Consider the following 14,883-nt stretch of genomic DNA (forward strand, 5'->3'; position numbering starts at 1 on the left):
GATAACTACTTGCCTTTTGAGAAACAGCTTTTGGGTCATTATTCGGATTTAGCAGAGACTGAACAGTGAACCATGAACCATCAAGTTCCCTTGCAACCTGAGAGTTGTTTGACCCACAATGTCATGAAGTTGGTCATGCACAGTAGCACTACATTGTCAAATTAAAGTGGTAAAACTGAGATAGGGCTTGAGTAGGTCCTAAATATACAAGTAAGTTCATGATGAAATGGCCCAAATGCCCATGGTCCCACTCCTGCTACATTACCTACCTTCTTTTTCCCGGCCTGCACATATGGACTCATGGGAGGTTTCCTACCATCAGCTGGCTGAGGAAGAGAAAAAACAGGCCTGGTTTACAAATGGTTCTGCGCAAAATGTAGTCACTACTCAAATGTGGACAGCTGTAGCACTGAAGCCCCTGTCTGGGGCCTCCCTGAAGAACAGTGGTGAAGAATTCCTCCCAGTGGGCAGAACTTCAAGTAGTGCTTCTGATTGTTCATTTTACTTGGAAGAAGAAATGGCGGGATGTGTGATTTTACACTGATCCAGAAGATGTGACCAATGGTTTGGCCGGATGGTCAGGGACTTAACAAGGATCATGATTGGAACATTGGTGACAGGGAGGTCTAGGGAAGAGGTATGTAGATAGAGCTCTAAATTAAAAAAAAAAAAATGAATATATTTGCATCCAATGTAACTGCTCATTGACAGGTGACCTCAGCAGAAGAGACTTTCTTTTTTTTTTTTTTAATGTGCTTTAAGTGTAAGTTTACAAATCAAGTCAGTCTCTCATACAAACATGTATATACACCTTGCTGTGTATTCCTAGTTGCTCTCCCCCTAACGAGCAGCACACTCTTTCTCTCTACCCTGTATTCCCGGTGTCCATTCAGCCAGCTTCTGTCTCCCTGTGCCTTCTCATTTCCCCTCCAGACAGGAGCTGCCCACATAGTCTCATGTGTCTACTTGAGCCAAGAAACTCACTCCTCCAGTATCATTTTCTTACTCCGGTCCAATTCCTGTCTGAAGAGTTGACTTTGGGAATGCTTCCAGTCTTGAGAAAACAGAAGCTCTGGGGACCAAGAGCTCCAGGGTCCTTCTAGACTTCGTCAGACCATGAAGTCAAGCCTTTTTAAAAGAATTTGAGGTCTACGTGCCACTGCTTTCCTGCTCCATCAGGGATTCTCTGTTGTGTTCCCTGTCAGGACAGTCATCAGTTGTAGCCGGGGACTATCTAGGTCTTCTGGTCTCAGGATGATGTAGTCTCTGATGTATGGGGCCCTTTCTCTCTCCTGGGCTCATTAATTACCTTGTGTCTTTGGTGTTCTTCATTCTCCTTTGCTCCAGGTAGGTTGAGACCAATTGATGCATCTTAGATGGCCGCTTGCTAGCGTTTAAGACCCCAGACGCCACTCACCATAGTGGGATGCAGAATGTTTTCTTAATAGATTTTTTAAGTCAATTGACCTAGATGTCCTCTGAAACCATAGTGTCCGGCTCCTGCCCCTGCTACTTGGGCCTTTGAAGCATTGGGTTTATTCAGGAAACTTCTTTGCTATTGCTATAGTCCAGTTGTGCTGACCTCTCCTGTGTTGTGTATTGTCTTTCCCTGCAGCTAAAATAGTTCTTGTCTACTATCTAATTAGTGAATACCCTTCTCCCTTCCTCCCTCGCCACCCTTGTAACCATGAAACAAAATTTTCTACTGTGTTTAAACTATTTCTTGAGTTCTTATAATAATGGTCTCATACAATCTTTGTCCTTTTGCAACTGATTAATTTTACTCAGCATAAGGCCTTCGAAATTCTTCCATTATATGAAATGTTTCACAGCTTCATCCTTGTTCTTTATGATGTATAGTATTCATTGTGTGACTAAACCATAAATTGTTTATCCATTCATCTGTTGATGGGCACCTTGGTTGCTTTCATCTTTTTGCTATTGTAAACAGTGCTGCAGTGAACATGGGTATGCATATATCTCTTTGTGTAAAGGCTCTTATTTCTGTAGGATATATTCTAAGGAGTGGGATTGCTGGATCCTATGGTAGTTCCATTGCTAGCTTTTTAAGGAAGCACCAAATTGGTTTCCAAAGTGGTTGTACCGTTTTACATTCCCACCAGCAGTGTATAAGTGTTCCAATCTCTCCACAACCTCTTCATCATTTATTATTTTGTGTTTTTTGATTAATGACAGCCTTGTTGGAGTGAGATGGTATCTCATTGTATTTGTGATTTGCATTTCTCTAATGGCTAATGATCGCAAGCATTTCCTCCTGTATCTGCAAGCTGCCTGAATGTCTTCTTTGGTGAAGCGCCAGTTTGTATCCTTTGCCCATTTTTTAGTTGGGTTATTTGTCTTTTTGTTTTGAGTGTTTGCAGTATCATGTAGATTTTAGAGATCAGATGCTGATCGGAAATTGTCATAGCTAAAAACTTTTTCCTAGTCTTAAGGTAACCTTTTTAGTCTTTTGGTGAAGTCTTTGGATTAGCATAGGTGTTTGCTTTTTAGAAGCTCCAAGTTGTCTAGTTTCTCTTTTGCTGTTTGTGCTCCTAGCGTTGTCTCTATTTTTTCTTCCATGAGCTTTATCGTTTTAGATTTTATATTTAGGTCTTTGATCCATTTTGAGTTAGTTTTTTTACATGGTGTGAGGTATGGGTTTTGTTTTATTTTTTTACAGATGGATATCCAATTATGGCAGCACCATTTGTTAAAGAGACTGTCCTTTCCCCATTTAACTGACTTTGGACCTTTGTCAAATATCAGCTGCTCATATGTGGATGGATTTATGTCTGGATTCTCAATTCTTTTCCATTGGTCTATTTATCTGTTGTTGTACCAGTACCAGGCTGTTTTGACTACTGTGGCAGTATAATATGTTCTAAAATCAGGAAATGTGAGGCTTTCCACTTTGTTTTTCTTTTTCAGTAATACTTTACTTATCTGGGGTTTCTTTCCCTTCCATATGAAGTTGGTGATTTGTTTCTGTATCTCATTAAAAAATGTCATTGGAATTTGGATCAGAATTGCATTGTATCTATAGGTTGCTTTTAGCAAATAGACATTTTTACAATGTTGAGTCTTCATATCCATGAGCAAGGTATGTTTTTGCACTTATGTAGGTCTCTTTTGGTTTTATGTAGGTCTCTTTTGGTTTCTTGCTGTAGTGTCTTGTATTTTCTTTGTATAGGTCTTTTACATCTCTGATTAGATTTATTCCTAAGTATTTTATCTTCTTGGCGGCTACTGTAAATGGTATTGATTTGGTGATTTCCTCTTCGACGTCCTCTTTGTTGTAGAGGAATCCAACCGATTTTTGTATGTTTATCTTGTATCCTGATATTCTGGTGAACTCGTCTATTGGTTTCAGTAGTTTTCTTGAGGATTCTTTAGGGTATTCTGTGTATAAGATCATGTCATCTGGAAACAGAGATACTTCTTTTTCCTTACTAATTTGGATGCCCTTTATTTCTTTATCTAGCCTAATTGCTCTGGCTAGGACCTCCAGCACAATGTTGAATAGAAGTGGTGATAAAAGGGATCATTTTCTGGTTCCCGTTCTCAAGGGGAATGCTTTCAGACTCTTTCCATTAGTATGACCCTGGCTATTGGCTTTGTATAAATGCCCTTTATTATGTTGAGGAATTTTCCTTCTATTCCTATTTTGCTGATAGTATTTCTTTCAGTTTTGGTTTGTTTTTTATAAATTCTCTAAACTTCTGCTTATCTGGAAATGTCTTAATTTCACCTACATGTATGAGAGACAGTTTTGCCAGACACATAATTCTCGGCTGGCAATTTTTTTTCCTTCCATGCTTTATATATGTGATCCCATTGCCTTCTTGCCTTTATGGTTTCTGCCGAGTAGTCCGAGTTTATTCTTATTGACTCTCCTTTGTAGGTGACTTTTCGTTTATCCCTAGCTGCTCCTAAAATTCTTTATCTTTGGTTTTGTCAAGTTTGATTATAATAGGTCTTGGTGACTTTTTTTTTTTAATTCTAACTTATGTGGCGTTCAATAAGCATCATGGCTAGATATCTTCTCATTTTTCATGTTATCAAGGAATATTCTGCCAACAAATCTAGAACAATTCTTTCTCTATTTTCTGATCTCCCTCCCTGTTCTGGTACTCCAGTCACTTGTAGGTTATTTCTCTTGATAGAGTCCCATGGGATTCGTAGGGTTTCTTCATTTTTTTTAATTCTTTTTTCTGATTTTTCTTTGAATACATTGGTGCCAAGTGTTTTATCTTCAATCTCACTAATTCTGACTTCTGGTTCCTCAATTCTGCTCCTCTGACTATTCTTTGAGTTGTCTAATTCTGTAATTTTATTGTTAATCTTCTGAATTTCTGATTTCTGTCTGTATGGATTCTTATAGCTTATTCAATCTTTCATTATGTTCTTGAATAACCTTTTTAATTTCCTCATCTGTTTTGTCTGTGTGCTCCTTGGCTTGTTCTGCATTTTGCCTGATCTCCTTCCTGATCGCTCAAAGAGTTCTGTGTGTTAATCTTTTGTATTATACCTCTGGTAATTCCAGGAATACCTCTTCATCCAGAAGATTCCTTGATTTTTTTTTTTTTTTTTTTTTTTGAGAGCTTCTTGAAGTGATTCTGGTCTGCTTCTTTATGTGATTTGATATTGACTGTTTTCTTTGAGCCATATATAAGTTATTGTATTAATTTATTTTATGTTTGCTTACTGTATCATAGCTTCTTGCTTTGTTTTGTTTTGATGTGTCCAGATAGGCTGCTTGAGTGAGCTGCCTTGATTATTTGTGCCTGCAAAGCTCTAATGTCTTGTCACCAGGTGGCTAGAACTGTTACCAGGTATATAAGCCTCGGAGGCCATTCACTTTTCTTGTGTGGATTAAGCTCAGGTGTCCAGGTAGTTGGTCACCCAGTGTATGGTACAAGCTCTGTCCTACAGTCTGAGAGGGGCAGGGGTGATTGGAGTAGACACAGGCATCTGGTTGCAGCAAGGGGTCACACTTTGAACAAGGCAGGGGTTGACAACCATCCCCCGAGTGTCTGTGAGGAAACCACGTCCCTATTCCCTAGAGTGCACAGGTGGATGGGTTCCGCAGGTGGAACGTGGGCACTCAAGACTTTTGGTTGTAAGGACTGGGAAGCCTCACTTATCCTTGGACCCTTGTCAATGAAGGCGAGGTGATGTGGGTGGAGCCACAAGTCCTTAGGCCGCTGATGTGTGTAGGAGAGGACCCTGTTTAATAGGCAAAGCTGCATCAAATTTCAAAAACTTACCTCTCTACCACACAGCTGAAACAGTTGAAGTCAGATCTCAAGCACATATAGCATTGCAGTGTGCCAGTGAGGGACTAATCTCCTGAAATACCCCCACACAGGTCCATGCAGGGGTGAAAGGGATTCCAAGCCCACAGATTCTTTGTCCCTGGACAGGAGCTACTTCTGTCCTGAGATCCCCAGTTTAGTGGAGCTGGCAGATTATCTTTTTCCCCTAGCTGTTAATTTATTCCTTCTCCAAGACAGGGAGAATGGCACAGCAGGACCTTTCTCAGGGCCAGGGAAATCGACAGCCACTGAAGCTGGCTTGGGGGCTGGAAGCTCGGTAAAATAAATGCAAGTACTTAGCTTTTGCTGAGAGCGCCATTCTCTGGTTCTGGAGGTGTGAGTAGACTGTGCAGCTCACTGTCTCTCCCTGAGGACAATGCATCCCGAACACTACCACCAGCCCTGTCGCAGTCACTCCAGGGGATTGTGCTTGAGGGGCTAGGCCTAGCAACTCCTAGCAGCTTCAGAACTACCTCTCCCTTCCCTGTGGCTCAGTCCGATTTCCTATCTTTGTCTTTGATGTTCAGGGCTCACAGTTTGTCATATATATAATCATTTCATTTGTTTTTTTGGGTCTTTGTTGGAAGAGGGGTCACTGGAAGCATTTGAGTAGTCTGTCATCTTGCCCCTGCATCCTAAATTTTTTTTTTTAGTTGCCTTAGGGAGTCACAGCTTCCTGTGAGGGTCAATATCTGTATGGCAACTTATCCAAATGTATTTTTTTCCTGAAAGAAACCCGTAATCATTTCTAAAGGAGCCCTGGTGGTACAATGGTTAAGCTCTTGAGTGTTAACTGGAAGGTCAGTGGTTCCAAACCATCAGCTGCTCCGGGGGAGAAAAGACCTGGTGATCTGCTCTCATAAAGATTAAATGATCTCCTCTCATAAAGATTACAGCCTAGGAAACCGTACAGGGCAGTTTGACTCTGTCATATAGGTCACTGTGAGTTGGAATTTCCTTGATGGCACACAAAACAATAACTTCTAAGTCATTTAACTTGTAAAAAATTTCAAATATGGTTTAAGTAACTCTCTGTAGGGAATTCTATTTCCTTTATGAGTAAATGTAAATACTTAAAAGTCTGTTTCCCTTATAATCGCACATGGAAATAATATTCTCCATAAACGTATATGTAAAAGAATGAATGATTTCCTTTTAAGAGTGTCTTCTGGAAAATACCTTCTTTTTTAAAAATCAATTTTATCTTTTTTTGGTGGCAATACACACTACCAAACATACATCCATTCACAGTTTCTACATGCACAGTTCAGTAGCATTGCTTACATACCTTCACATTGTGTCACGATTCTTACTCTCTCTACCCATATTGCTTCATCACCATTAATTTAAGCTCTCTGTCCCTTAAAGTTGTCATTTGTGCTTTAGATTGTTGTCAGGTTAAGCTCATATAGACAATTCTTTATAAGAGCACCAAGCTCAAGGCAAACTGTTTTATTAATTAATTGGGCTAAACCATTGTTCAGTTTAACAATGGCTTCATGGTATACTTTTGGTTCAAGGTTTAAAGATTGTTTCTAGGCATTTGTTTCCAGCGTTCCCACAGTCTCAATGAATCCAGTTAGTAGTCTGGTTTCCATGTGAGTTTAAAGTTTTGTTCCATGGTTTTCCTCCTTTTGATCAGGATTCATCTGTTGGGTCCTTGATCAAAATATTCAATAATGGTAGCCAGGGACCATTCATTCCTTTTGGTCTCATGGTACTGGAGGTAGTATTTTACAGAGGCAATTAAATATGTGGTCCATTTCGTTCTCCGAGTCCTGGGTCTCCTTCTACTGGTGTTCCAGGTAAATAGAGACTAATTGTTTTATTGGTCTTGGAGATTCTTTCCTATTTTAAGAACTTTTACCAATACCTTACTATGTGGCAGACACAGTTAATATTTTAACTGAATTCAGTTATTTAACTCTTACAGCTCTCTTATGAGGGAAAGATTATCATAATTCCTGGAAGTGAAGAGGTCTTGAAGCACTTGCTAATGAAGATCAAAGACTACATCCTTCAGTATGGGTTACACCTCAACATAAAACCAAAATCCTCACAATAAGCAAAATCATATTAAATGGAGAAAATATTGAAGTTGTCAAGGATTTCACTTTACTTGAATCCACAATCAATGCCCATGGGAACAAGAGTGAAGAAATCAAAGGAAGCATTGCATTGGGCAAATCTGCTGCATAAGAACTCAAAAAAAGAAAGTGTTAAAAAGCAAAGGTGTCATTTTAAGGACTAAGGAGTGCCTGACCCAAGCCATGGTGTTTTGAAATGCCTCATGTGCATGTGAAAATGGGACAATGAATAAGAAAGACCAAAGAATTGGTGCCTTTGAATTGCAGTGTTGGCAAAGAATGTTGAATTTACCATGCACTGCCAAAAGAACAAACAAAGCTATCTTGAAAGAAGTACAGGCAGAATGCTGCTCCTTAGAAGCGAGGATGGTGAGACTTCATCTCACGTACTTTGAACATGCTATCAGAAGGAATCAGTCCCTAGAGAAAGACATCATTCTTGCTAAAGGAGAGGGTCAGTGAAAAAGAGGAAGCTCCTCAAGGAGTTGGACTGCCACAGTGGCTGCAGCAATGGGCTCAAACATAACAATGATCATGAGCTTGGACCAGGACCAATCAGTATTTCCTTCTGTTGTACACAGGGTTGCTATGAGTTGAAACCAACTTGACAGCCCCTAACAACAACAACAACATTTGCCATTTATATATTTCCTATAGTTAAGTGTCTATTCAAATATTTTGTTCATTTTTCATCAGGTTTCTGTCTTCCTTTATTTGTTGTAAAAGTTCTTCTATATGCTAACTATAAGTCCTTTGTGATATTTTGCTAATATTTTCTCCCAGGTTGTGGCTTTACTTTTCATTTTAACCATATCTTTTCTAAAGGAGAGTTGTTGATGTTTTTAGATTTTGATTTAATCATTGTTTCTTTCAATGTTTTCACCTTTCTGCTATTAACAAAAAGCACTAGTTAGAATATTTATTGGTCTTACAGAGAAAACTAATATTGATAAAACCAGATGAGAATATCTTGCTTTCTTTTGATGATTCCTGAAGCAGCCAAAAGTAAACTATGTGATGCAGAGCTCAGGGGAGAATATTGTGGAGATTTGTTAAGCTGCCTCTATAGTGTCTCTATGAGTCGAAATCCACTCGGTGGCAGTGGGTTTGGTTTTTTTTTTTTTTGGTTTACACCTTGAGTAAGAGCGGTAGTGGGAGAATAATGGTTTGAAGGAATATACTGTGTTATGAAGCAGAGAGAGATTGTATAGAAAGCAGCTTGAAATGATAGATTGCAAAAAAGGTAAGAATTCAGAAAAGCCCCTAATGCACTGAAGGTCTTGTTTTGAAAATTTCTTTCTTTCCCATATTTTTTTAGAGGAGATAAAGTGTTTACTTTTTGCTTAAGCTTGTTTTCAAAAGTATCCTATCTGTTCAAAAACTATTTTCTATAATTAATGAATAACTAAATAATGTAATGAGTGTTTATTTAATCGATCTCTTGCTAGGTTTATATTGAACTAATTTTATTTATATTGTCACAGTGGTTAAGTTTGGGCTCTGAACCAAAAAGTCGGCAGTTCAAATCCACTAGCTGCTCCTTGGGAACCCTTTGGGGCAGTTCTACTCTGTCCCACAGGGTCACTATGAGTCAGAATTGACTCAAGGGCAATGGGGATACCCTTCCTACAGAATACCAAAAACAACAACAACAACGAAACCCAAAACCATTGCTGTCAGGTCGATTCCTACTCCTAGCAACCCTATAATACAGAGTAGAACTGCTCCCTAGGGTTTCCAATGAGTGTCTGGGAGATTCCAACTGCCGACCTTTTGGTTAGCAGCTGTAGCTGTTAACCACTGCTCCACCAGGTTTCCTCCCAGTGAATATGTAGTTATAATTATTACACTGTTATATATTTTTTTAAATTTGTATAAAATTTTATTCATTCTTGTTGACTATGTCTTAAGAGATCTTTCTTTTTAAGAATTTCTTAAGATACAGTCAGCTAATGAAGAAAATTTAATGTACAACTTTTCATAATTATAACAGTGAAAAAGAAAAAATAGATTTGTGAAGGAGGATGGTTTTGTATCAGCAAATATTAAGTAGCAAAAGTTGCAGTTGCTCAGATTGACCTGTAAAACAATATTAATTACCTTCTGGTAATAATTTTATTGAATTAATGTTTGTGTACATTAACCAAACAAACAAACAGTAAAAACCCAGTGCCATTGAGTCAATTCCGACTTATAGCGACCCTATAGGATAGAATAGAACTGCCCCATAGAGTTTCCAAGGAGCACCTGGCAGATTCGAACTGACGAGCCTTTGGTTAGCAGCCGTAGCACTTAACCACTACGCCACCAAGGTTTCTATGCACATTAACAGGAATGGCCATAATATTGGCATATAAATATATATAATGATTATAAGGTACATAAAAGGTCAAGCTTTCACAACCTAATCCTATACAAGCTCGTGGTTGTGAGGATCTTTTTAACACGTTCTAGGCTTTAGCATTGATAGTTGAGAGGCAAGCAACTTGACTGTATCATTGGACAAAATCTTCTTTCTCTAAAATTACTTGTTCCGTGAAGACAAACATTTGAAATAAAATGATCTATGTGAAATATTATTATCAACAGTAAGCAAAAGTCTCTGTTTGAGGTAGGAGTTGAGTTAAATTTGCTTCACAATTTTCGAAGTGTGATAATTTCCTGTTAAAATCTTAAGTGAAACTTTGCTCAGCATGCGGTTTTTTTTTTTTCCTTCTATTTTCAGATTCCTTTACATACTCAAAAGCAGTCTGAAAGAAGCAGATTTTTAAAATGCCTCTTTAGGATAACTAAAGGATAATTTGAATTCATTATCTTAGTATCTTTTGATATCCCAGTTATCACTGACTTTTGGTCATCACAGATATACAGCCTTCCCCTTAGAAGCACCACATGGCCATCAGGCTGGCATCAGGTAAGTGTAATTTTATTACATCTATTTTTACTTGAAATCATTTAATGATCTATTTTAAATGTAGTAAAGTAGGCAAAATTTTTAGTATAAATACACAATTAATTCAAAGCGGGTAATTGAAACATCCATGCCCATAATTTTGAGACAATAACAAAGTTCGCATGTGTTAGAAGATTCTTTATAAAAAATCCTTAATAATTAAAGAAGTGCATAAAAATACAGTAAAGTTTATTCATGAATCTAGCTTGAAGTGAAATCATGAAATAAAAAATTTTGAAAATGAATAATTTATCTAGAATTTTCCTATGGTTTTAGGTCTTTAAAAAATATTATCTGCTCTTTAATTTTTTTTAATGTATAATGGTATTATCCATTGAACGATTTCAGGTAAATGACGTGACGAAGCACAATCTCTCATACACTTCTTGAATATGCTGAATAGGCAGAAATGTTATGATAGGGAACATGTGTAAGATTTTTTCTTAAAAAAAAGTGACTTGTTTCTTGGGACAACTATTTCAATTATTTTGGGTGTTCTGGAGATACCACGAATTTGGCTGAGTTTCCATGTATATGGGTTTTTTCGTACACAATCACATACAACCCATTGGCTCCAACAGTCTTAAATCTTCCACAGTTTCTCCATTTCTATCTCTGTAGATTCTCCGTTGCCTCCATGGAGACTCACTGCTGAGATCCTGGGAATTATCTTTCTTAAACTAGTGTTCATAGTGATTATCGTAACAGTTCTCAATTTTCCTGGTAAGTAAGTCTATGCGAAAATGAACAGAAGAAAACTGTTAATAGAATAAGAACCTGAAATCCTCTCTCCTCTTAATATTACAGCAAATTGTTCTCTTTTTTGTGTGGGTATTTATAATCTTAAACTTAGTAAATATAAAAAAGAAACCTGATAATGTGGAATTATTATGGAAGAAGTATTCTAAATTAATAAAAATTATCAATGATATTATGTAAGTATTCTGATTGCTTCCATGTAAGTGCTGAAAAAAAGATCTGATATAATATTCTGAGGACTTTGTTTAACAGACGAATAAAATCATTATAAATGACAGATGAATAAAGAAAAGGTTAAGCCGTAATCTGGCATCTGATAGAAGAGCTGTTGTTTTGGTTGTTGCTGCTGCTTATATTAGGTTGTAAAGGCTTTTACTATTAGGTTTCCTTGGTTTAAAAAAAAAAATCTTAATATTTATCAATATTAGTATAGCCACTGAAGGAATTACTACAAATTCAAAAAAAAACTTCATCTTCATGGTTGTACAATTATAATCTTGCTGAGTTACTTTCATTCCTATAGCAACTTCAATCCAGGAACAAAAAAATTCTTCTCCAATAAGAACTGAGGGATAGGTAATGCCTCTAAAAGTTTTTCTTTTTTGTGGTTTGAACATTTTCCATTTGTTTCTAGAAGTAAAAAGAGATTGTTAGGAAAATTACCTAGTAAAGGATGAAAGATGTATTTTCACAAATGATCAGTATCTAAAGTCTAAACCTTGTAATCAGTGAATAAAAAACCAAAACCAAACCCGTTGTCATTCAGTTGATTCCGACTCATAGCGACCCTAAAGGACAGCGTGGGGCTGGTTCATAGGGCTTCTAAGGAGTGCCTGGTGGATTCTAACTGTCGACCTTTTGTTTAGCAGCCAAACTTTTACCCACTATGCCACCAGGGTTTCCAATCAGTGACTAGAAGTATTAGTGATTACTGGTATAAAATATTTTTTTAAACAACAGATCTCCTTTTTTCTTAGTGGCTTAAATCTGAAGATGCTATGATATGCTACACTGCTGTATCTTTCTAATTAAATGATGTTGTTATCTTTTTTTTTTTTGGAATTTTTTAAGCATTTGAAAATTCACATATATGTACAAGTAGTGGAATAAGAGTTAGATAAATTTTTTTTCTTACTTTTCACTTGTGTGTGTTTGAGTGTCTCTGCATACATATGCAAGTGTGTTCAAGATGTGGTTTACCTACAGCAATTGTTATCTCTCAGAAATTCTATCAGAAAATAAAGAAGGGAATATACATAAGGTAGGAATTGGAAAAGCAGTGCTACAACACAAAAAATAAGACAAAATAATATAGAAGATGTTATGGATGGAACTGTGTCTTCCAAAAATATGTGTCATAAATCCTAACGTCTATGCCTGTGGTCATAATCCCATTTAGGAATGGGTTGTTTATGTTCACGAGACATGATTAGTGTAAGGTGTATCATGAGTCAGTCTCTTTTGAGATATAAAAGAAATTAAACAAACAAGTAGAGAAGCGGAGATGGGAAAAGAAAGAAATCAAGCCACAGGAAGATCGCCCAGGAGCAGAAGCTCAAGAGAGAAGGAACTTCTGCAGAGTTGCCAGAGAAACCATTCCCCTAGAGCCAGCACGCTGAATTTGGGCTTCTAGATCGACTCGAGGGCACTGGGTTTTTACTGGGTTAGACCTGTAAGAAGAAGCCCTGGTGGTATAGTGTTTAGGAGCTTGCCAGCTAACCAAAAGGTTGGCAGTTCAAATCCATCAGCCACTCTATGGAAACCCTATGGGACAGTTTTACTCTGTCTTCTAGGGTTGCATGATTCGGAACCGACCAGACCGTACCTAACAACTGTGAGAAAATAATTTTCTGTTTGTTAAAGCCACACACTTGCGGTATTTCCATTATAGCAGCACTAGAAAACGAAGACACAAGGTATAGGTCAATTCGACTTCATTAAAATTTTTAAAACTTCACTGAAATGGAAGGAAAAGTCAAATATATCAGCCAAGTCAAAGATGAATTCTACTTGAGAGAAAACATTTAAACGGTTATAATAACAAAACATGAATATGCAGAATATTGAAATAAAACATTCCAATCAATAAGAAAAAGAGAAAATAAATAATAATCCGTAGTGTGAGGGTGGAGAGATGGTTATAAATGAACAAAACTAATAAATGTTAAAATGCAAACTGTAATACGTGAAAAGATGCTCACATTCACTGGCAATTAGGAAATACTTTTATTATGTAATGGAATCCCATTTCAAGTCTAATAGGTTGATATAGATTTTTGAAAATCTGAGAATTTAATAATGTTAGCATAGAAATAGATTAAAAATAGATTCATGTACTGTTGGTAAAATTTTAAAATAAGAGTAAAATCAAACTTTAGCCTTCTTTACAAATTATCACTATGTAACTTAAGAACCTTAAGGAGATTCTTGTTGAGATCCAAAAGAAAGCATGTAGGAGTATGTTTGTTATAGCGTTCTTTGACATAGAAAAAATAAAAAAAAACTATAAATATAAGTACACGGGTAATTTCTTATAAATGTAAACGTTACTGATCTACCTTCCTTAGCATGTACAATTCCTGCAAAATTTCTTGAGGGAGAAAGATATTTATATCCCTCAAAAATTAATAAAAATGTAAAATAATATCTTTATACATCTATATGCACATATCTGTGTGTGTTTACACTATATACGTATAAACAACATAAATATATTATGGTATGTAAATATATAAATTACTGTAGAGAGTATTTATATATTTATATGCAATCCTTCAAAATTATACTGTCAAGGTTGAATTTTTTCTTAAGTTCTTTCAGCTTGAGAAATCCCAAGTGTGTTCTTCCCTTTGGTTTTCTCACTGCAGGTCTTTGCACATTTCATTATAATACTTTACTTTGTCTTCTCGGGGCCCCACTTTGAAATCTTCTGTTCAGCTCTTTTACTTCATTATTTCTTCCACTTGCTTTAGCTAATCTAAGTTCAAGGGTAAGTTTCAGAGTCTCTTCTGACATCCATCTTTGTCTTTTTCTTCTTTCCTGTCTTTTTAATGACTTTTTGCTTTCTTTGGAGGCCTAGTGGTACAGTGGTTAATAGCTCAGCTGCTAACCAAGCAGTCAGCAATTTGAATCCACCAGCTGCTCCTTGGAAAAACTGTGGGGCAGTTCTACTCTATTAAAGTTTGCTATGAGCTGGAATTGACTGAACAGCAACGAACTTGTTTTTTTTTTCTGCTTTCATCATGTATGACATCTTTTTGTCATCCCACGGCTTGTCTGGTCTTCAGTCATTAGTGTTCAATGTATTATATCTATTCTTGGCATGATCTCCAAATTCAGGTGGGATATACTCAAGATCATATTTTGGTTCTTGTGGACTTATTTTAATTTTCTTCAATTTTACCTTAAGCTTACATAGGAATCATTGAGTGTCTTCACTGTCAGCCCCTGGCCTTGTTCTGACTGATGATATTGAGCTTTTCTGTGGCCTTCTTCCACAGATGTAGTTAATTTGATGCTTGTGCTTTCCATCCAGTGAGGTCCATACATATAGTCACTATTTATGTTGTTGAAAAAGATATTGGCAATGAAGAAGTTGTTGGTCTTGCAAAATTCTATCATGCAATTTCCAGAGTCATTTCTGTCACCAAGACCATATTTACCAAGTACAGATCCTTCTTCTTTGTTTCCAACTTTGGCATTCCATTCACCAGTAATTATCAATGTATCTTGAATGCATATTTGATCAATTTCAGATTGCAGAAATTGG

The 14,883-nt window shown here is 36.9% G+C and overlaps 1 protein-coding gene across 3 annotated transcripts in view; it reads left to right on the plus strand.

The window, feature by feature from the left end:
- LOC100653615 (NKG2-C type II integral membrane protein-like) overlaps positions 1–14,883 on the plus strand; it is a 75,829-nt gene that overhangs the window by 45,327 nt on the left and 15,619 nt on the right. The window contains exons 7-8 of one of the 3 annotated variants that reach the window (XR_010321898.1): positions 10,266–10,316; positions 10,977–11,078. The gene's annotated coding sequence lies outside the window, so the exon portion shown is untranslated. Of the gene's footprint in view, positions 1–7,248; positions 9,561–10,127; positions 10,317–10,976; positions 11,079–14,883 lie in introns of those variants that run through there. The other 2 variants (XM_064284571.1, XM_064284572.1) reach the window with 2 other exon arrangements.

Source organism: Loxodonta africana, chromosome 4, assembly GCF_030014295.1.
Source record: "Loxodonta africana isolate mLoxAfr1 chromosome 4, mLoxAfr1.hap2, whole genome shotgun sequence".
Lineage (NCBI taxonomy): Eukaryota > Metazoa > Chordata > Mammalia > Proboscidea > Elephantidae > Loxodonta > Loxodonta africana.